This window comes from Molossus molossus, unplaced genomic scaffold (assembly GCF_014108415.1).
Source record: "Molossus molossus isolate mMolMol1 unplaced genomic scaffold, mMolMol1.p scaffold_m16_p_8, whole genome shotgun sequence".
NCBI lineage: Eukaryota > Metazoa > Chordata > Mammalia > Chiroptera > Molossidae > Molossus > Molossus molossus.
The window spans coordinates 87,087,807-87,110,631 of NW_023425402.1; the positions used below are offsets into that span (position 1 = coordinate 87,087,807).

A 22,825-nucleotide genomic window follows, 5' to 3' on the forward strand; every position below is an offset into this window, starting at 1 on the left:
ACCCATTACTTCACGGGGTCAAGATGTTCAGTGATCAACTTTCTCTTGCTGGAGACCGCCCCCAAAACATTCTGGCCAAAATGGATACATACCAGACATTGATTTGTTTCATCTCAAAACTTGCCTCACACTGATTGTTACCTTTTTCTGATCTGAAAATTCCAATCTTTGGCATTGTTCGTAACTAGTATGATTCTTCCCTAGACTTTGGGTCCCCTTAACCTGCTTGACTCTTCTCAGCATATGTAGAGGTGCTAATTATCTTGCTTGCCCCTGGGGATTGAGAAAGAAAAGTAAATTGCTTCAGTTCAGAGTCTTCTTACAAAGACTGTCTACTCCTTTCTCTGTGTTTTTTTTTTTTTTTTCTATTTCTTTTACAAAAATTCCCCTTTTGCTCTTATCTGCCAATGGGAATTAAAGCCCATTACAGGCTGTGTATAGCTGGAGAAGAACCTGGTGACAGTTTTAATAGTGCTGCTACATCCATTATTATGGATGACACATAAAAAGATGGAGCAGTAACTTCTGAAATGCACATTAGAATCACCCAATAAAAAAGGAAGGGTCTACAATATTTGACGTTTTATAGCCAAATTATAATTAATTCATGATCAATAATTGAATACAGTTGACCCTTGAATAATGTGGGGTTTAAGAGGACCAATCTCCCATGCAGTCGAAAATCTGTTTATAACTTGACTCCCCAAAACTTAACAGTAGCCTACACTTGACCAGAAGCCTTACCAATAACCTAATAGTTGATTAACACATATTTTGTATGGTATATATATTATATTCTATATTCTTACAGTGAAGTAAACTAGAGGAAAAAATGTTATAAAGAACATTATAAGGAAGGAAAAACACATTTACAGTATTTGTTGGGCGGGGGGGAAGCCATGTATAAGTGGACCAGCACAGTTCAAACCTACAGTATTCAAGGGTCAACTGTAGTTTGCCAGTCTGTGTTCTGGATGGTATTTTTGCTGGTTTTGTTTGGTCTTATGTACGAATGTAGAATACCTCAAGAGGCAGAGAAATCTAAAAGAGGCTTTGGAACAAAAACAGGTGCTAATATCTGTCATTAATGTACATTAAAGAAAACTAAAATAAGATATATTTTCTTAAAATCTTAGATTTGGTACCTCTAAGTATGCCTGATATAATTTGGAAAGAAACTAGATTCAGCAATTAAAAAGGTGATGTTCTGTCCCTAAAACACAACTAATTGCAAATAAACTTTGCACTTTTTCCCTGTTTTCCACTATTTTCTTTCCAACTTGGAGAGCCCTTAGTATACCAGTGGCATTGTTGGAAGACCAATAACATGAAGATTCTATGAAGGAAAGATTGGCCATTCATTAATAATGGTAACTTGTTAAAAGCCAGTTGCTTACTTAAAACATTCCACCAGAATGCTATGGAACCCTCTTCTACATGCTACTCAAAGTTTAATACCTAACCACATCATGGTCCAGTGCCTTCAGTTCTGTCCTGCCCTGAAGCATGTACCCAAGCTTCTCATAAGTTAATGGGTCATTCATCGCACTGAATTTTTCTTAGCTCACCCACGCTCCTAGAATTCAGGATTTACTGCCAACACTTTCACTCTTCCACAAAATTAATATCGCACTAATAGGACCTGGTGTACTCTGAAAACATGCAGCAATCGTAATTCCACATTGAGACATTGAATCCAAAAAAATTAATCAAAAAGGGCAAAAGCTGGAGCAAAGGGGAGCATTGTGTGTAGTTCTAATTAATCTAGTTCGACTGTTTTCTACTTCTAAAAATTTAGACATAGTGACTCAAGTAAATAAAAGCATGAAAAGAGTAGGAAAGAAATTTTCTTTTAATGAAGACGTTTAATTCCTGCAGCTTTCCAAAAGCTATCCAATTTAATTCTCCCAACAAATCTGCAAGACAGGCATTACTATCCTCATTTTACAGATAACAAAATTGAAGCTCAGAGAAGTTATTTGCCTAATTTACATTTCCTAAATGAATGTATAAGCAGTAAAAGCTATATAGAGAATCAGGATTCAAATCCATGAACATCCGACCTAGAACCTTTCCACTAAATACATACTGCCTTTCTAAAATCGATTGATAGTGCCATTATTGGAACCATCAATCAATATTTTCCCTTTCATGTGAATAATAAAGTTAAACATACATTATTGACTGTGCTCATTCTTAAAGTAGAATTTTTCCAAGACCAATAGTTCCAAACCTGGCTAATCACCAGAATTACCTGACGAACATTTAAAGTAGTTCCTAAGTGCTACTGTAGAGCTACTGAGTCCGAATCTCAGAGAACACACCCAGGAATCTTCATGAGAACAAAGGCGATTTTCATAATCAGCCAGTTAGGAAACCACCGACTCATAACAGTAGTGACAAAAAAACAACACTAGTACTTGGGAGACACAATGCGTTATATTTTTTCAAAGTATTAAAACATCCTTTATTTCTTCTCGTCCTCATATATACCTGTTGGGAATGATGTGGGGTAGATATTTTATCCTCCCTAGATGCATGCAGAAACCGAGTTCAGTGAGGGAGAGAAATTTGGAAGTATCTTCTTCCACCTTTTTAGGTAAAAAGGGATCACCAAGGAAACCCAGACTGGGTGTGGATATACAGCATAAGGAATACAAATATCTTCTGGCCTGTGTGGCTCAGTGGTTGAGGGTTGACCCATGCACCAAGAGGTCGCCAGTTCAGTTTGCCCTGGCCTGTTTGGTTCAGTGGTTAGAGCGTCGGCCTGTGGACCAGAGAGTCCCGGGTTCGGTTCCTACTAAGGGCACGTACCTTGGTTGCAGTTTGCCCCTGGCCCCAGTTGGGGTTGTGTGGGTAGCAACCAGTCGATGTGTCTCCTTCACATAGGTGTTTCTCTCTCTCTCTCTTCTCTCCTCTCTCCCTCCCACTCTATCCGGTGATAAATGTAAAAATGTCCTCAGGGGAGGATAAAAAAAAAAGAGGTTGCCAGACTGGACACAGGTGCACATACAGACAATACCATTTAAAGAGAAATGCAAAGATTTGGATGATCCTATTAGCCAAAGAAATACTCAAGACTGCCAGCAAACCACCAGGATCAAGGGGAGAGGCATAGACAGAGTCTCCCTCACAGCCTTCAGAAGGAGCCAGCCCCGCTGACACCTTTCTCTCAGACTTCTGGTCTCCAGAACTCTCAAACAATACACTTCTATTGCTTAAACCAGCCAGTTTGAGGTACTTTGTTATGGTAGTCCTAGCAAACCAACAGAAAGGAAACACCTCCCCCCTGGATGATCAATTACTAGTTCACCTTTCCATTAGAGGAAAAATTAATAAATTAATTTACTTATTAATAGTCATAGCTCTTAAGAGATAGAAGTATTCCTAGAATTAATTAACTCAGAAATAACTTGCTCAATCTAAGTAATATTTGTGGTGTTTTAGAAAAAAAAAATACTTGCAAAAAGAAGAAAAAGGAAAAGTCGGGGGAAAGTATCCCCACACATCCTATCCTTAAGCTTTTTCTCTCTATTATTTAGTGGAGAAGCATCAATCTGTACGTCTCTAATTATGTTCAAGGGAGTTGTATAATATAGATTACCATGAACCAAAGCTTCATTCTACCTAATCCCAATGTTATAGCCTGGCACTCCCTGGCTTCAAGCATAAGGGGGCTTCACATTGTTCCCATCTCTACCCTGGGGTGTAGAAGTAGTTATTCTTTAATCATATGATAAACATCACAGTATGGGTCCCAAAGTCCATGTTGGTGTTTCAGAAAGAATTTTGCCTCAAAATCTAAACTATTTAATAAAATAAATTGAACCTAACATGTCTTGATTTTTTCAAACAAAAGTACTCCACAGCAAAAGCTTGAGGGGGTTGTTAGGTATGTGCTGAATTCTTCTCTCTCTCTCTCTCTCTCTCCCCTTCTCTCTCTCTCTCCCCTTCTGTCTCCTTCTCTCTCTCTCTCTCTCAGATAGTTCTGTGTGGCATTCTCCAACCACACACCCATTGTTTTGGTTGACAAATCCTTTAGATTGATTTCTATGCAAAAATAAGCATCCTTTCCAAAATTTAATAAAAAATGTAAAACCAGTGTTTTATGCATATTTTAATCATTCCCATTACATAACCTATTTTGGAGAGTGCATCTTATGGGTGATTTTTATGATGTAAAGATAAGGTATGTGACCAATTGAAAATATCTACAAGCATATGGAGATTATGTCATCATAACTAATATTCAGTCAATTATGTAACATTTTCAAGCATCTGAATGTTTGACAACATGCTGGCCAAATATACACATATATCTTCTCTTAATTTGAAATAGCATGGTCATAATATATTTCAAAGAAACCCAACATGAATTTCTAAATCAAAAATACAGACCACTCAATTCACTGTTTGAATGGTGGTGCTGCAGTGGGGTTGGGTTGCATAGGAGCCTCAAAGCTCGGCTTGAAGTCTGAAGCCACCCCATAACATCAACCCAGAGTGCACTGATGGTATTTCATGCTTTACATGTACCTCTGTAATAACAGATCAAGTCTAAATTAGAACGTGTAAAGGAAAAAAACCAAAGGAATAATTTGGAATGATGCCACAGATTCAACACGCAGTCCACTGAACAAAGTAAAATTTTCCCATGGAGGAACATAGGCCATGTGTATACAAGAGCAGTTAGATCAAACAGAAGTACATGTTTGGGTTCTGGCTGATTCCCTGCTGCTTATCTACAAAGCCACAGGATGGCCACAAATTCCTGGTGTGCAACTACTGTCCAAATGGTTTTATGGGGGGAAAATGGAGCCAAATGCTTTGGTTCCAGTCTAATTTCCTGTGATCTGGGCATGTTCATGCTGTAGGGAAGCCCATGCTCATGCTTGCCACAGTGTACACATGATAGTTCATCGTCTTACTCTCTTTTCAGCCTTCACTCCCACACTGACAATAGGCCCTTCCTTCCTCCAACCCATGTTCTTTTAAAAATAAATCAAAACAACCCAGCCGGTATGGCTTAGTGGCTGAGCATCGACCTATAGACCTAGAGGTCACCAGTTCAATTCCTAGTCAGGGCACAAACCCAAGTTGTGGGCCAAATCCCCAGTGTGGGGCATGTAGGAGATGGCCAATCGATGATCTCTTTCACTGATGTTTCTGTCTCTCTCCTTCTCCCTTCCTTTCTTTCTAAAATCAATAAAGAAAAAAAAATGTTTAATAAATATAAATCAAAACAAATATTTTCTTGGGATCTACCAGGAAGCAGGAACCATTCTATGTCCTGGAGTCACAAATGGGATAGAAACAAAAGGGTTGCTTTTCCATGGAGCTTACATTCTCATGAAGAAATACTGTCACTAGACAAGTAAATATATTCTGTGTGTGGCAGAGACGGCCTTCTGTCCACCCGCATTCTCAGAGTTGAGTTTCACTGGCAGGCCGTGGCCCAAACAGGGACTACATTTCCTCGCCTCCCTCGCATTCAGCTGCATCCACATGACTAACTCTTGCCAATGTGATGTGAGCAGAAGTGGTAATGCTCATCACTTCCAGAAAGAACCTGGTGTGCCTTCTCCACTTATTATTCTTCCTATGGAATCTGCTGGATAGACAAGACTCTGAGTCCCTGAAGGCAGAGCCTCAGAATGGAAGGATCTCGATAACCTGAACCCAGGTGAAGAAAAGACACCCTCCAACCAGGAACAGTAGCATTGAACTGTTAAGGAAATTTGTGACATACCTAAAATGTGTTAAACTACAGAAACAATGGGACTAATATTTGCAGGTCCTATCATTAACCTAACTAATACAGTATGTCAGGTGGCCATTGCACCCTTGAGAAAAATAATGTTTAGATGGGGAATAAGGGATACAGCAGGTAAAAGTTGCTAATCTAAACAGAGTGGTCAAGGAAGACTTTACTGAGAAGGTGACATGAGCAGAAACTGGAAGACAGTGAAGCTTTTGAGAAAAGCTTTGGAGAAAGAAGGAACAGTGAGTACAAGGGTTCTGAGAAGGGAGCCCACCTGCCATGTCCAAGGCACATCAAGGAGGCCAGGAGGCCTGAGTGAGGATACAATAGGGTGACTGATAGGGCTTGAGGTCAGAGAGAAAACAGAGGACCGTATCATATTGGGATTTAAAGGCCATTATAAAATTTTTGGGTCTGGTTCTAAATGAGCTGCAATATTATTCAGGGATTTTGAACAGAGGAGTGACAAGATAGTATTTACATTGTAAGAGGATCACTTTGGAGTTGAGTTAAAATTATGCTATGCAGGGTTGGAGAGAGCAAAAGTAGAAGCAGTTAGGAGGCTGTTGAAAAACTCCAGGTGAGGTTGTTGAAAAACTCCAGGTGAGAGACACTGGTCACCTAGTCCAGAGTCATGATAGTACAGGTAACAATAAATGGTTAAATCTTGTTTATTTATTGAGGATATAACTCAGAGGAATTAGTAATAGGTTAGATACAAAGTATGGGGGCGGGGGAGTGAGGGACAGACTTGGAATAACGTTTCTAAATTTCAGGTACCTCTTGGTGATCCAAATGAAAGCATCAGTTAGACAGATTTTTTTTTTTAATATTTATTGTTGAATGTATTATAGATGTTCCTCATTTTTCCCCCATTGACCCCCTCCTCCTCATTCCTGCCCCCCTTCCCGCCTTTTCCCACACTATTGTCTGTGTCCAATGGTTATGCATATAAGTTCTTTGGTTTATTTCTTCCCACCCCCAAACCCTTTCCCTTTGAGGTTTGTCAGTCTAGCAATGAATTTGTACTTCTTAATCCCTTTACCTTTTTCACCCATTCCCCCAACCCCCCTCCCATCTGGCAACCAACAAAATGTTCTCTGTATCTATGAGACTGTTTCTGTTCTGCCTGCTCATTTTGTTTGTAGATTCCATTGTCAATAGATATGTATTCATTGCCATTTTGTTTGTTCATATATTTTATCTTTTTCTTCAAAAAGACCATTCATTATTTCATATAATAACGGTTTGGTGGTGATGAACTCCTTTAAATTTTTTTGTCTGGAAAACTCTTTGTATGACCATCGATTCCAAACGACAGCTTTGCAGGATAAAGTAACCTTGGTTGAAGGTTCTTGCTTTTCATCACTCTGAATGTTTCTTTCCACTCCCTCTGTCCTGCAAAGTTTCTTTTGAGAAATCAGCTGACAGCCTTATGGGAACTCCCTTGTAGGTAACTAACTGCTTTTCTCTTGCTGCTTTTAAGATTCTCTCTTTGTCTTGAACTTTTTGCATTTTGATGATGATGTGTCTTGGTGTGAGCCTCTTGGGGTTCATCTTCTTTGAGACTCTCTGTGCTTCCTGGACTTGTATGTCTGTTTCCTTCACCAAGTTAGAAAAGTTTTCTGCCATTATTGTTTCAAACAAGTTTTCAATTTCTTGTTCTCTCTCTTCTCCTTCTGGCACCCCCAAGATGCGAATGTTGGCACGCTTGAAGTTGTCCCAGAGGCTCCTTACACTTTCCTCAATTTTTGGATTCTTTTTTCTTTTTGCTGTTCTGATGGGGCGTTTTTTGCTTCCTTATATTCTAAATCGATGGTTTGCTTCTTGGATTTACATACTCTAGTATTGAAGCTGTGCAAATTATTCTTTATTTCAGTTAATGCTTCCTTCATTTCTGACTGTGCATCCATTAATTCTGACTGGTACTTTTTTATGCTCTTGAGGCCCTCACTAAGTTCACTGAGGTCCTCACTAAGTTCATTGAGCATCCTTTTAAACAGCATTTTGAACTCAGCATCTGTTAGGTTGCTTATCTCCATTTCGCTTAGTTCTTTTCTTGGGGTTTTGTTCTGTTCTTTCATTTGGGACCTGTTTCTTTGTCTCCTCATTTTGGCTGCCTCCCTGTGTTTGTTTCAGTGTATTACTTAACGAGAGGTATGGGGCTATCTGACACCAGATGCTTCTTGTTTGAAAGAATTTAGGACAACCTGAAGCAGGATCCAAGACAGGCCAATCCTATGGTTAAGCAACTGGCAACAGCTTGGGTGGGCCTGAAAGTTGGGTGGGGCGGGGCCTCAGGGAGTCAGCAGGGCGGGGCTACCAGTGTGAGCCAGGTTGCTGGAGTCCCAGATATGGCTTCTGTCTGCCGCCCCAGGGAAGGGCTCACCAAAGGAACAAAGGCCTCTGACAGCACGTTTGTCCCCGAGAAAGCCCCCTCTCCAGCCCTCGCTCCAGTGCCAAACAGCTCAGTTCTTCCCTGTATGTCTCTGGTGCCCCTTGAGCTGCCTCCCCTCCAAGCTTAGAGGGAGAGAGTCCGGTAAGTCTGTGTGCAGGCCCTTTAAGGAGCTGCCTGGGGCTCCAGCTGCCTCAGCCTCCCTGAGCCTCAGTTCCCACTGGTTTTTCCAGCCAGAAGTTATGGGGATTCTCTTCCTGGCACTGGAACCCTGAGCGGGGTGTCTGGTGTGGGACGGGGACCCCTCAGTCCTCAGGGAGGACCTTCCCAGCCGCGGGAGCCTCCTGATTTTTATCCACCACACGTGGGTGTGGGACCAGCCCCACCACCCCCGCCCCTCCTACCAGTCTCAGTGTGGCTGCTGCTTTAATTTCGTAGTTGTAGGACTTCCATTCAGCTTGATGTCAGGCAGTTCTGAATGATGGTTGTTCTGTAGTTTAGTTGTAACTTTGATGTGGTTGTGGGAGGATGTGATACCACATTTACCTACCCGCCATCTTGACCAGAAGTCCCAGTTAGACAGATTTTTGAGCCCAGAGTTCAGTGGAGAGGTTCAGGCTAAGAGAAAAAAAAAAGAACAGAAGTCATCAGTGTATTATGGTATTTAAATCTATGAGACTAGATAACCATCTAAGAAATGAATGCAAATAGAGAAAAGAAAAGGCCCAGGGCCCTCCATCATGTGGAGGTTGGTGGAAAGAAGATGGAACAAAAGAGAGGTGTGGGGAGCATCTCACACACTAAAAGAAAAACACCAGGAAAAATTGAGTCTCAGAAGGAAATAAAGTGTTACAGGAAGAGATATAAACAATTATATCAAATATTGCTGAGAGTTCAATAAAATGAAGACTGAATCTTCATATGGGATTTAACAACATGCAGATTTTGGTTGGTGATGATAGAAGCAATTTCAGGGATGTGATTGGGTTTCCGAGAGAATAGAAATAAAAGAAACTAGAATAGACAAATAAAGCTAAACCTTTAGTAAAATTTTTTTGTCAAGGGGAGCAGAGTAATGGGGAAGTTTGTAGAGATGTGGGATCAAGAGAGAGTTGATTTTTTTTTTCCAAGATGGGAGAGAGTACAATATATTCCATGTTGATGGATATGATTCAATAGAGAGGGGGAAGTTAATAATAAAGTAAAGGAAGAGAATTGCTGGATCCATATCCTTGATGGGGGTGGGATTTTGACAGGAGCAGGGTTGACAGTTTATCCACAGTAGTAAGAAGGAAGTCTATGCACTCAGATGCCAGCTTAGGTAGATATGATGGGGGAGCACGTGGAAGTCTCTTCTGATTGCTTCTATTTTCCCATTGAAACAAGAGGCTAGTCATCAACTAAACGTGGGCATGAAGGTATGCTATTTTGAGGAGATAGTAGAAGGTGTAAAATGATCTTTTACAAGTGTGAGGGAGTGAATAAATTAGAAAATAGTAGTCGAACAGCCTGGCTACACCGAGATCTCCCTTGAGTTTGGTGGCCCCTTTTGACACCATAGCCTATGGACATGAGTTTTTCTCCAGCCAAGGGCAGCTGCTCAAGGCAGTATTGGGCAAACCAAGGTTGGGGTTATTGGGTCTTCAAGACAAAGTTAGAGAAGGGCAGGGGAATTGAGGGTGTATAACGAAGAAATGATGTTAATGATGGTATGTGGGATTTAGTTTAGGCAATTGAGGACAGTAGGGGAGTGAGGCTCAGAGAAAAGCTGGGTTGATTGATGGATTCCTGGCCCCAGTGGGATCAAAGATATTGAAGGTGTGTATTAGAGGCAGCAATCTGGAAGCATTTGATCTAGGCTGGAGGCAGTGTGATGCCTGGCAATGAGGCAGGCATATCAGACTGCCTACCATGCCCAGAAGCTCAGGGCATTTCTAACTACCCTTAAATTTGCTCATACTATTCCTTCTTGTTGGAATAATTTTGAATCTCCTCTCTGGCTCTTACTCATTCTTCAGGGCCCAGATCAATTGCTACCTCCTGGTTCAGCTTCTCTGATCCTCCAAGTTAAAATTAATTGCCTCAACTGCTGTGCTCACATCATGTCTTTTACTCACCTTTCATATGAAGCTCACACATTATATCATCATTGTCTGTTTTCAAGTCTGCCTCCCCACAGCTTGTGACTTCGAATAGGACGAGATGATATTCTGCTCACCACCACATTCCCAGTTTATGGCTAAGAGGCTGCAGGCACTCTCAGCCCACGAGCCCACTCTAATCCATTTCCCAGACTCCAGTCAAAGTGGTTTCCTTAGAGTGTAAATCAGATCGTGTTATCCCCAGGCTTAGAACCCTTAATAGACTTTCCAATTGCTCTTAAGATAAAGACTAATTCTTTCCATGACATGCAGGGCCCTGCAGGATTGAGTTTAAGTTTACTCTCTAACTTCATTGCTCACCAGTCTCTCCCTCTGCCCTTTACACCCTCCGCCCTTTACCGTCCGGCTGCCCTGGCCCCTGAGAACTTGCCAAGAGCCATGCTTCTCTCTGCAGTCGGGGTCCTCTCTTGTCCTTCCCCCCACTCTGGCACTCTTCTTCCCTCCAAAGATGAGTTCGAATATACCCCCCGCCCCGAGGATGCCTTCCCCAACCCCCAGTTAGATGGGTAGGACATCACACGCTTTCAAAACACCCTGTGCTTTCCTCGCAGCACTTGGTAGTATTCTTAGTGACAAAGATTAGTGTTTGCTCCCATGCTAGCCCGGGAGGCCCGTGAAGACAGTGGCCACATGGCTTTGCACTTGAGTGTATTTGCAGCACCTATCCCAGTACCTGACTCATAAAAGCACTTCATAAATATTTCTTCACTGAATGCATTTATGAAATTAGTAAATCAATGGTTCTAGAGTTTTACTTAATATTCTATAAAATATAACCAATTTGGTTCTCCTTATATTTCCTGCACCATAAGAAAATAATCAAACACACACACACACACAGGTGCACTCACACACACTCAAAACCAGCTTTAATGAGTTTTCACACAGACCTTTAAAATATATAACCAGGCACGCCAGATTGTGGTTTATAACTTATAAACTATTCCTAATTATGAAAATGAAGATGATATATATGTAGCTATCCCAAGGGGTATTCCCTCTCGAATATCGGTTATCTGGAAATCTTGCTGCACTGAATATTTCAGAGTGTACCTTGAGGCTGGAATCAATGCTCGCTGGCGTTCTCCTGCATGCATGCAGATAGCCAACACAATTCAGGGCAGGCATGTGCATGTGTCTGTAGATTCAATCAAGAGTCATTCCCTAGGCCTATCTCTTAAAGTGGAAAGCGGGCTCTAGTTGTCTACTGTCCATATCGTAATGGAATTTTTCAGACTATTAATGTGGTAAGAAAAAACATATAGTCTCTTTAGGGAAAACACCCATTTGTTCACTTTTTTTCACACATTAGAAATATAAATAATAAGCATATATAAATGTGTAAAATAAATAAAATAATAGACATAAGTAACAGAATCAGTTTTTTTTTTCCCGTTGGTTTTCCATTAAGAAAATAAATAGGAATGTAAGAATTCCTTATATTTTTTCTTTTTATTAAAAAAAAAAAAAAAAGATTTCCTAGAACCTACTTAGGAGAAGTATTTGAACTCTTATTATAGAAAGTTTTAAACAAAACTAAAGGTAGTGTAATGATCCCCTTGTCCCTACCACCAAGCTCTAATAGTTGTCAGTATTCTTTCCTCTGAAGAAATATAAGGAGAAATATAGGTCAAATTCAAGTTGTTGTTCAGCATTAGTTGTCCAAAACAATATCCTCACCATTCTTCTTCATCTCCACCACGAGGCCTTCTCTGACCCAACCAAAGGTTAACTGCTTTTTAACCACAGCAAACAGTGATCTCAAGAGGATCCCCTAGTTAGAATCGCCAAGATAACCCTACTCTATAGCACAAGACTCATATTAGAAGCACCTTGAGATGATTGATATGAATATAGTCAAGATCAATTTTTGAAATTGATGTGCTGACACAGTCTGACACAGACATGCTCATGATTCATAATCTCTCTTTCTGCACAGGCTGCTTTAGAAATCCACACAAAATGCAGGTCAGTCATGGGTGTTAAAATGTACAATTATACATCCTTTTTTTATGATGCAGGGTTTGAACTTAAGTTGGAAATTACTTGTTTTTATAGTCAAGGAGCAGTCTCATAATTTTTATACTTTGTCTTATATTTTAGAAATGACTCTGAACCTGGCTAGTACCCTGATTTTTCAATAACTTTTGGCCAAGCACGTGAAAAATCTGTCTTCACCAAAGAAGACAGAAATGAATATTTGAATCATTCAGTATTAAAGTAACCCAGGGAGTACATAGCTTTTGTGCATTGTTCCCAGGATGAAGAGAGGCCATTGGGCCTCATCGTGAACTTGGTCTTGATAAATTTGGCCCTGCTCCGACCTTGGAGTCCCCAGTCACCAACAGCTGGGCTCGTGCCCTATGCTCAGTGTCCTAATGACTGGACTCGCTAGCAGGCACCCAGTCTCTCAGCCACTGAAGACCCTACACTCTCCCAACCTTGAACGTCTTTTGGTTAAACACATCTGCAGAGATGACCTGTGCTGATTCCCACTTAGGCAAACCTAGATTTCAGGTTGTTATAGTCACTTTGCTTAAGGTACTCATGCCTTTACCCATTAAAGTACTGATTTGGTATTCATTTCCTAGAGTGAAAATGTTCTTGTTTAAATCCTTACTACTACACACAGCTGAGCCTTCATCACCCCGAAATTTCCCTGGATTGTGCACATATGGCCCATCCCACAAACACCTGGTCTTGGATAGCATGAGGCTTAGAAAGTCCTGGGTCCTAGTGACGGTCCTTCCAACCTCTGCTCTTTTATTCATTCAATTAATGGTAATAAATAAGTTCAAGGCACTCGATGTTAGCTGTTCTCCACTTGACTTTCCATCAGTGACGTGGCCGCTTTCCCATGGATCTTTTCTTGACATCTAGCTCCAAGCATTCTTTGTATGGCCTTCTGAGTGAAGCCTGGGTAACACTGCTTTTTCTACAAGGTACCTCTCGAATAACTGGCTGTTTCTATTTCTTCACATTCCTAACTCATCAGGTATGAAACTCAAGAAATGACACCTGAAATGGCAAGAGTTTCCTCTAAGCGACCCCCAGGAGAATGTCATAACTTCCCACCCCAACTCTACAATGTCTCCTCTCAGGGGTTCAAATCCTTGCTCAGTCCTCATGAGCGCAGACACATCCTCCGTCTCTTTGGACCTCAGGAAGCAAACACGGGAAGAGTGTGATGAATGAGACAGCGCAGCAGATCACCCACCATGCTTCAGAGGCACGAAAGCTGTCTTTGCGGCAATGACCCACATCCTACTGGGGCTGGGGCACCAACAAAAACATCCAGGGGGCTTCTGAGAGCACCCTTCCTTATCTTATTCCCAAGACTGTGAGAGACACACTGACCAAGCTGAACTTTGCATCTGGAGTGTGAGCTGAAGACCATCCCCAAAACCCTGTCTCCTATTCCAGGCTCTGACTCTCTTCCAATCAAAGCAGCAATTGTCCTAAACCCTTCACACAGTCCCTGTCAAGGGAGAGAACTGGGCAACAAGACAGGCTGCTGGTTCCCCGGAGCTCCTGGGCTCTAGCTGGAACAACATCACCGTAAGAGCACTCTCTATCCAGCTCACACACTTCGAAAAGCGTTGCCAAGTACATACGGATTTCTTGGATCATTTTCAATTACTGAGGGAAGGTACCAATTGTTAAAGAAAACTAAAAAATACCCACAATGACTGTGAAATCTTTTCATTCTCCACTCTTTAGGTAATTTGTCCTGATTGCAACTATTTCCAAAGGCAAGATTACACACCAGGGAAGCAAAAAGATAAAAAGGGAAATCTGTTCCCTGCTGAGGCCTGATCAGAGCTCAACTTGTGTTTGGAAGCAAAAGGTAGATTTTTTTCAGCCCTAATGAAAGCTTGTTAGGTATGAACACTGGGGCTGAACTGATCTAGTGAGAGGACTTGCTGGGTCACTGCGAGGTCATTAGGGGGTCATTAGTGTATCAGAGATCATTACCATTCTTGTCAGGATTCCTCTTAAAGGAAGGGAACTTAAATATTTACTAAAAGCTGATCTCACTGGGGTATATAAAAAAAGTAGAAGAACAAAATTGAAGTCTGTCATCTTTTTTCAGATAGGAATATATATCTATCAAAATTTATAAGATATTGACCGAAACATTTAGGTTTTCAGACCTTGTTTCTTTTTGTCCTATTTTGCCAATTCTCTTTAACAGTCAGCAATTTGCTTATCTTACCGAGGTAATGTTTTAACAGTGATATGTAGGTTAAGGGTGTGCTATTTTGTTTACAAAGGATACATTTTTGTTACAATTACTGTAAGAAGCAGCAGACAAATGACCTTCAGGAAAAGCAGTGAGCCCTTCTGTGTGTTAGAATAATCCAGGCTCCCCTGAGACCTGGAGCTGGGTACTTCCTCTGGGTTGGGGGAAGGGAAGGGATGGACAGTTATATCATTGGATCCACCACCATATTCTTACCTTGGAGTTTAATTTCCATCTACATGGGAACATCTGAAGCAGAGAGAAAAGCGCTGTGCTCCGGACCTCTTTTACAGAGCAGGCAAGAAAAACAGCTCAAACACAGTAGCGAGGTGTCCCGCGTCAGTCCTCACTCGGCGATCCTGTAGGTTTTAACAGGGCTTCGAACTCGTGTGCGGTATCCAATAGCCTGCAGAAGAAAACGCAGTGCAGAGCTAAGCTGGGCACAGGCACCCTGTCCTAGAACCAGAGCCTCTGAAAAGGAGTGATAATGGGAAAAATGATTCCCAACCCCCTTGAGAAGCTTATGCTCGGATATTATATGTGGAAAGTAAAAGATAGAACTGCACAACCTCTAAGATCCTTCTAGCTTTACAATTCTCTAAGGACATGAAGAGACTCAACATGAGAAACCATGTTCAGGCCCAAGAAGGGCACCGATGTACACAGGTGTCCATTGTTTATTTCTCTCTTGCCCCGTATATTTTACAGAGTTTAAGTGTCTGAATGAGATGTAGTTAAATAAAAACAGATATGTTTGTAAAAGATTATGTCTACATAAGAGGCATCTCTAAGGTTTGAGTTTTAAAAATAAAAGAACTTTTAGAAATCCAGGATTTCTTTTTTACAAATGAGGTCTCCCCCAGACTCAGAGGTCGCAAGGCCGGCGCTCGTGCCTATGTGCCAGGGGCCTCCTGGTTGACAAGTCACATTTGCCTAATGAGGAAACAGTGTCATCTAGTGGCAATTTATCAGTTTCCTAGATGAGCTATGATTCAGCTCCACACACAGGGAGATGAAAAACATCTCACGTGCCATCTCTGCTGCTCCTGAGTGCCCAAAACGACATTTCGGCACCATTTTTGTTGCGCCAGGTTTCCCAAAGCTCAAGCAAGTCCCAGTGGGATACCCTCCAACAACTCTTTTCCCATTAACATTTCTAGTCTCTTCTCGTGCCAGACTTTCAACACAGGATCAGGAATCATCTGCCTTCAAGCCTCGTACCCATCATGCTGTTGCCCTTTGATGCTTCTTGATTCGAATATTCAGCAAGATGACACTCTTAGCCAGGATTTCAGGCCTTTTGCCAATTGATGTGTTTAATCAAAGAAAGTTCCTCCTTTCTGATGAAGATCCAGATGATGCTTTTTATTTAGTCATGCTGATATAACATTTGCCTTTTTCCTCCTACCAACAAATCAGGACACTTTTGTTGCCTTTCAAGTAATTTTGAGTATTGCCCAAGACAGTTCTGTAAACAAAGGTGTGGACTAGTTTCAGACAAGTACATCTGTTTGTTCAACTTTCATGTTCTCAGACATTTACCAGTCTTTTACTATGTTCCTAATATGTCCCCTGCCCTGGGGAACCTAACTTTGGAGACAGAAAACAAAATACATCAACAAATAATTGTCCTACATGACAAATGCTCTATCACCAGTAACTCAAAGGGAAGGAGAAACATTCTGCTGAGCTTAGAAGAGCTGCACAAAAGAGAAACACTGGACTTGAGCTTTAAAGGTAGGTCGGCTTTGGGTTTCTGAAGGAGGGGAGGGAATGCATGTTAGGCAGGCAGAACAGCAACAGCAAAAGTCCAGAGTCAGGAAAGTATATACTATGACAAAGCAAATAATCTACTGTATTCACACAAATAAAGAAGCAGCCCAAGAAGAGAAATGAGAATTGATGTGGAAAGACAGTTTGAAATTAAAATTCAAAGATGCTTGGATGCCAACCTAGAGAACTTGGCCTTTATATTCAATGATATACCATCTTATTATAAACCAAAACAAAAAAATTACCAGTCCAGCCACTGTGGCTCAGTGGTTGAGCACCAATCCATGCACGAAGAGGTCGCCAGTTCGAGTGCCGGTTAGGACACATGCCCCGGTTGTGGCCCAATCTCCAATGGGGGGCATGCTAGAGGCAACCAATCGATGTTCTCTCTCATCAATGTTTCTCTCTCTCTCTCTCTCTGTCTGTCTCTCTCTCTCTCTCATTTTTCTCTCTCTGTAAAATCAATAAAAAAAAATTTTTTTTTTTAATAATAAAATAAAATAACCAGACTTACACAGCTTCTCCAAATGGCATCCTCATTAAACAGCTGGTAGAACTTAGACCCTGAACATGAATTATTCGTCAATGTTGGGGCAAGAACTCACACCTGATGGCTCCCAATCCATTTCTTAGTAGTAAAAAGCTAGTGACTTTTGTTGTTGTTACTCCTCACTTGAGGATATTTTTTCTATTGATTTTTAGAGACAGCGGAAGGGAGGAAGGGAAGGGGACAGGGAGCGAGAGAGAGAGAAACTTCGATGTGAGGGAAACACATCAAGTGGTTGCCTCGTTATTCACAGATGACATGATACTATACCCTAAAGCCTCCATCAAAAATCTACTAGATTTAATAACTGAATTTGGCAAGGATACAAAATTAATGTCAAGAGATAGACAACACTCTTAAACACCAACAATGAACTCACAGAAAGAAAAACTAAAAAAACAATCCCATTTACCATTGCAGCAAAAAAATTAAGATACCTAGGAACAAACTTAACCAAAGAAGTAAAGGACCTATTCACAGAAAACTACAGTTCATCAAAAAAAGAAATAGAAGAAGATATACAAAAGTGTAAGCTTATAGCTTGCTCGTGGATTGGAAGAATTAACACCATTAAAATGTCATACTACTCCAAGAAATCTATAGATTCAATGCAATCCCCATCAAAATACCAATGACATATTTCACAAACTAGAACAAATACTCCAAAAGTTTATATGGAACCAAAAAAGACCCCAAATAGCCACAGCAATCTTGACAAAGAAGAACAAAGTATGAGGAATCACAAGATGAAATATCAAGTTATACCACAAAGCCATGTAATCAAAACAGCCTGATACTGGCATAAGAACAGGCATATAGATCAATGTAACAGAACAGAGAACCCAGAAATGGACCCAAAGCAATATGCTCAATTAATATTTGACAAAGGTGGCAAGAGCATACAGTGGAGCAAAGGCAGCCTCTTCAATAAATGGTGTTGGGAAAATTGGACAGCTACATGCAAAAAAAAAAAAAAAAGAAACTAGACCATCAACTTACACCATACACAAGAATAAACTCAAAATGGATAAAAGACTTAAATGTGACTTGTGAATCCATAAAAATCCTAGAAGAAAATGTAGAACAAAATTTCAGACATCACATGCAGCAGAATTTTCAGATACAACACCTAAGGCAAGAGAAACAATGTAAAAAATGAACACATGGGACTACATCAAACTAAAAAGTTTCTGCACAGCAAAAGAAACAAGCATCAAAAGGGAAAGAGAACCCACTATACAGGAGAGCATAATTGCCAATGATAGATCAGAATAGGGGTTAATTTCCAAAATATATAGAGTACTCATACAAGTCAACAAAAGGAAGACAAGGAATCCAATTTAAAAATTGGCAGAGGACCTAAATAGACACCTCTCCAAACAGGACATACAAATGGCCAAGAAACATATGAAAAAATGCTCAACATCACTGATCATCAGAAAGATGCAAATTAAAACAACTATAAGGTATCATCTCACACCTACCAGACAGGCTGCCATTAACAAATCATCAACCAGTGCTGGCGAGGGTGTAAAGAAAAGGGGACTCTAGTACACTGCTGGTGGGAATGCAGACTGGTGCAGCCACTATGGAAAACGCTATGGTGTTACCTCAAAAAATTAAAAATTAATCTCCCATTTGACCCAGTGATCCCACTTCTAGGAATATACCCTAAGAAGCCTGAAACACCAATCAGAAAGAATATATGTACCCCAATGTTCATATCAGCACTATTTACAATCGCTAAGATCTGGAAACAGCCCAAGTGTCCATCAATAGATGAATGGATAAAACAGCAGTGGTACATATACACAATGGAATAAATACTATGCAGCTGTAAGAAAGAAAGATCTATCATCCTTTGAGATGACATGAAGGGACCTGGAGAGTATTATCCTAAGTGAAACAAGCCAATCAGAGAAAGACAAATATCACATGATCTCACTTATTTGTGGAACATAATGAACAAAATAGACCCAAAGACATAGAAGTATGGTACAGACTGACAAACCACAGAAGAGGGGGACAGGAAGGGGAGAAGAGATAAACCACAGAACTTATATTCATGTATGCAAATCCATTGACATAGTCAACAATGCTGGGGCGGGGGGTGTTGGGAGGATGGAATATATATATATTCATTATATTAAAAAGAAAGAAAGAAAAGAAAAGAAAGTCTTCCATTGGCTTTATGAAAACATCACTCCCATTGTTCTCAGAGGAAAAGATAGTATACTAGTAAGTGTCATTAAAAGACAATCTGGCAGCCAATTCTAACTTGCTCATCAAAGAGGCCAATGGTTCTTTCCAAGAACTTTCTGTGTGTAACCTCGGGCCAGTGTTTTCTATGTCTGCTTTACTTATACAGGTAGAGAATCTACCTTCAACATCTTGACTCAAAAGACAACCCTGCCACTCCTGCTGCTATTTCTCTTATTAATTAAGTTAATTCGAGTGTCAGGTCTTATAACGCTCTATTCCACTTTCCATGTGTTTGCAGTCACTGCCAATTCTCTCCAAATGAATGCTAGACAGTTCACGTGGAGCTAAAAGCTCAAATCATTTAATGTAGTGCTAATACTGTTACCATACTATTTCATGTATTTGATGCTGAGGCTGACATTCCATTCATCAAGCAAACACCCAGGGGGATAGGGAACGAAATGGACTGCCATTCCTCCGAAGCTGCCAGACCACAGAGAGCAACCCGACTCACATAGCTTCTCCTTGGCCCCGCTTGAGCGTCAGCTCGTAGCTTCTGCCCAGAAAAGTGGTTGCTGTGCAGACCACAGGGAGGTGGGGCTGACCTGTGGCCAGGCTGCGTCCCCTGTTTCCCACTCTCATAGAGCCAGCTCTCCTGGCGGCCTGCCCTCTCCAGGGCTGCCTCAGAGACCCGGAGCTCTCGGAAGCCCGGGTTCTGTCCGTGTTGGCCTGTGGCTATGACGGTTCCATACTTGGCCTTCCAAGGCAAACGGCCTGCTCTGTGGCTTTCACTGCCTAGCAAATAAAAAATGAAAATTTGAAGCATTCAAAAAACAGGGTAGGACAGAGTAGAGTGAGACTCTGTGTCTGCTGAGAGCCTTGGCCTTAGATGCCAGCACAGTACAAGGCAGAGCCCCAGACCTCCAGGGAGGCTGTGACGAGGTGGGAGCCATTGTTTGGTAGAATAGTTCACACTCGTGGTGCATGTGGCTTCCCACATAGGCCACCTTTTGTGAAAGGCATGCCTGGGGAATGAGTGTGACTGAACAACTAAAATAAATCAAAACATAAGTGAACACCTACTGTGAGCCTGGCACTGCGTTAGACAATGATCATCATCCCGTTCTGATGGCACGTACAGGTGACGTGCAGCAAAAAGAGCTACTCGGATCTAGGGTTTGACAGTAAGAACCTCCCAGAGACACTGGTGTTTAAACAGAGACTAAGAGAAAAGGGTAGAGGGAACCAGAATCTTTAAGGCACAGAAACAAAGGGATACATTTCGGAAATTATTGCATGTTTTTGACTGAACAACTAGTCAGGACTGACATTCTGGGCCATTATATGACCTGCTTAATTGCACAAAATAAGGCCCCAAAACTCTACTCAAGTCTGACTAGTTCATTTCTCAGGGAAGCCTGGGAGGGGTATTGTAAAATCTCAGGTATTTGCAAACTATGGTTCACCACCTGATTTTGTAACTGAGTCTTATGGGAACATAGCCACACCCATCCTTTTACTAGTCACTGTGACTGCTTTTGCTCTATAATGTCAGAACTGAGTAGTAGCAAGAGAAAAAGTATGGGCCATAAAGACTTGAATATTTTCTATCTGGTTCTATATAGAAAAGGTTTGCCAACCCCTGCAATGGCTAATAGAGACTATGTGAAGCAAGTTCATAAAATGTTAAGAAGAGGTTCTCGAGTAGATCACAGCCCTTCAGACTAGTAGTAGTTCATGTACCAAACATTAGGCTTCAGTCAGTCAAGGACAACAACTTTACAGAGTCACATGTTGGGGAAGAGACAGGGAGCCTGGTGAAACTCCTCTACAAGCCAGCACCTACATATTTGCAGAGGGTATTGATGTTGAACTCAGAAGAGTAAACCCACTGAGCATAAAAACAAGCTATAGCACCAGTGTGATTTCACAATGGCACTCAGGACAACAGGTCAGTTTTTCTTCCTCTACAATGAGAAATGCTTTTTTATGAGGCACATGCTTGACTGGAATCCCTGACATGATGGTTTGGTGAGGGTGGAAGCTGACTGTAGACAGAGCATCCCTGAAGACAGAAGGTAAGGGCATGGTTCTGTACAAGATGACTGGGTCACTGGAGAGACCAGAGAGAACGCAGGCAGCTCGCAATAACACTGTGACACAGTCTTCCCCCAGACCACCAGTTCCTCAAGCAGTAGGTGACAGGATCCATGCCCACTAGGAGGTAAGAAACAATCTGAATGACCAGACCTTGGCTGACGATGCCATGAGTCTTGCTCTCCAGTGTGATGGGACACACTTCTTCCTAAGGCTGAGAATTGGGGCACAATCAAGGCAAGAGCCAGTGAAGTGGGAGAACCTCCAGGGGCTAAGCAATGAAAACGGGACCCTTGCCCCGCCAGTGGATTGAGCATCATCCCACGGACTGAGAGGTCCTGGGTTCATTTCAGTCAGAGAGCATGCCCAGGTGGTAGGCTCAATCCCCAGTAGGGGACGTGCAGGAGGCAGCTGATCAATGTATCTCTCACACTGATGTTTCTATTTCTCTCCCCCTTCTTCTCTCTCTAAAAAAGCAATAAAAATATATTTTATAAAAAAGGAAAAGGGACCCTTACCTAGCAGAGGTGTGTCACCCAACATGGCAATGGGCCCCCACTGTGGGCGTCAGAAGGTTTTGGACCCTTATAACCAGCAAGAAAACCCCCTGTGAGAGGACAGAGGCAGGGAATCAGCATGCCAGCAGAGGGTGGAAAAAGGGGATCAAGAAACACTATAGCCCTGGCCGGTTTGGCTCAGAGGTTAGAGTGTCGGCCTGTGGTCCTGAGAGACCCGGGTTCGGTTCCCGCTAAGGGCGCGTACCTCGGTTGCAGTTTGTCCCCGGCCCTGGTCAGTTGTGAGGGTGGCAGCCACTTGATGTGTTCCTTTCACATCTATGTTTCTCTCTCTCTCTCTGTTCCTCTCTCTCCCTCCCACTCTACCTGAACAAAAAATGGAAAAATATCCTCGGGTGAGGATAAAAAAAAAAAAGAAACACTATAATTCCATGATGTGGGCTTTGGAAAGGCTACAAATTTCAGGGTATACCCCAGGCAAAGAGTGCCACAGCAGCCAAGGGATAATGTTCCAGCCACAGCCACACCACAGAGAAAGTTATTATAAATGTACACAGCTTTGACCCAGGGATTGGATGTCTGGGTTGCCAGAAACTAGGTAGGTCCAGGAGTGATTCGGTGCTGGCCCACAAATCATGGAGCTGAGATGACCAAGGCCAACCTGAACACCAAGCAGGCAATCCACATGAAACAGCAACTGAAATGGGCAAAGTAGAAGCATGATTCTTGAATATCCAAGGCCAGGGGTTGGAAATCAGAGATCCCAGATGCTGGAGGGCAGAGCTGGGAGAGAGCCCCAGGGCTGCCGTGCCTTCTCCACAGGGGAGTGAGCTGCTACGGTCAGAGTAGCCAAATACTAGAAGAATCATGATCTGCTAATCCTACCTGACGTCCTGGGTGTTAGTAAGTAGTAAAACTATAGTTTCCAGGTGAGTCTGTTGTGTGATGTTGGATAGAGTTCTGGGCTGTGAACTCAGCTGAGATATTTTCCTACTTACCAGGGACTGTGTCTCACTGAACAAATTCCGAACCCAATCCTCATGTTCTCTGACATAGAAAGTCAGCCTCATGGGGAAGCGCCTTAGAAAATGCAGCCAAGAGTATCTGAAAGGCACCTGTAGTGAGCTGTT

The 22,825-nt window shown here is 41.8% G+C and overlaps 1 long non-coding RNA gene across 1 annotated transcript; it reads right to left on the minus strand.

The window, feature by feature from the left end:
* Positions 1-230: 230 nt before the first annotated feature.
* LOC118620993 lies at positions 231-14,789 on the minus strand. The gene is made up of 3 exons (XR_004957602.1): positions 14,778-14,789; positions 8,707-8,774; positions 231-273 (listed from the first exon to the last, which is right to left on the minus strand). It is a non-coding gene; the product is annotated as an uncharacterized LOC118620993 (long non-coding RNA).
* Between the last annotated feature and the right edge of the window lie 8,036 nt (positions 14,790-22,825).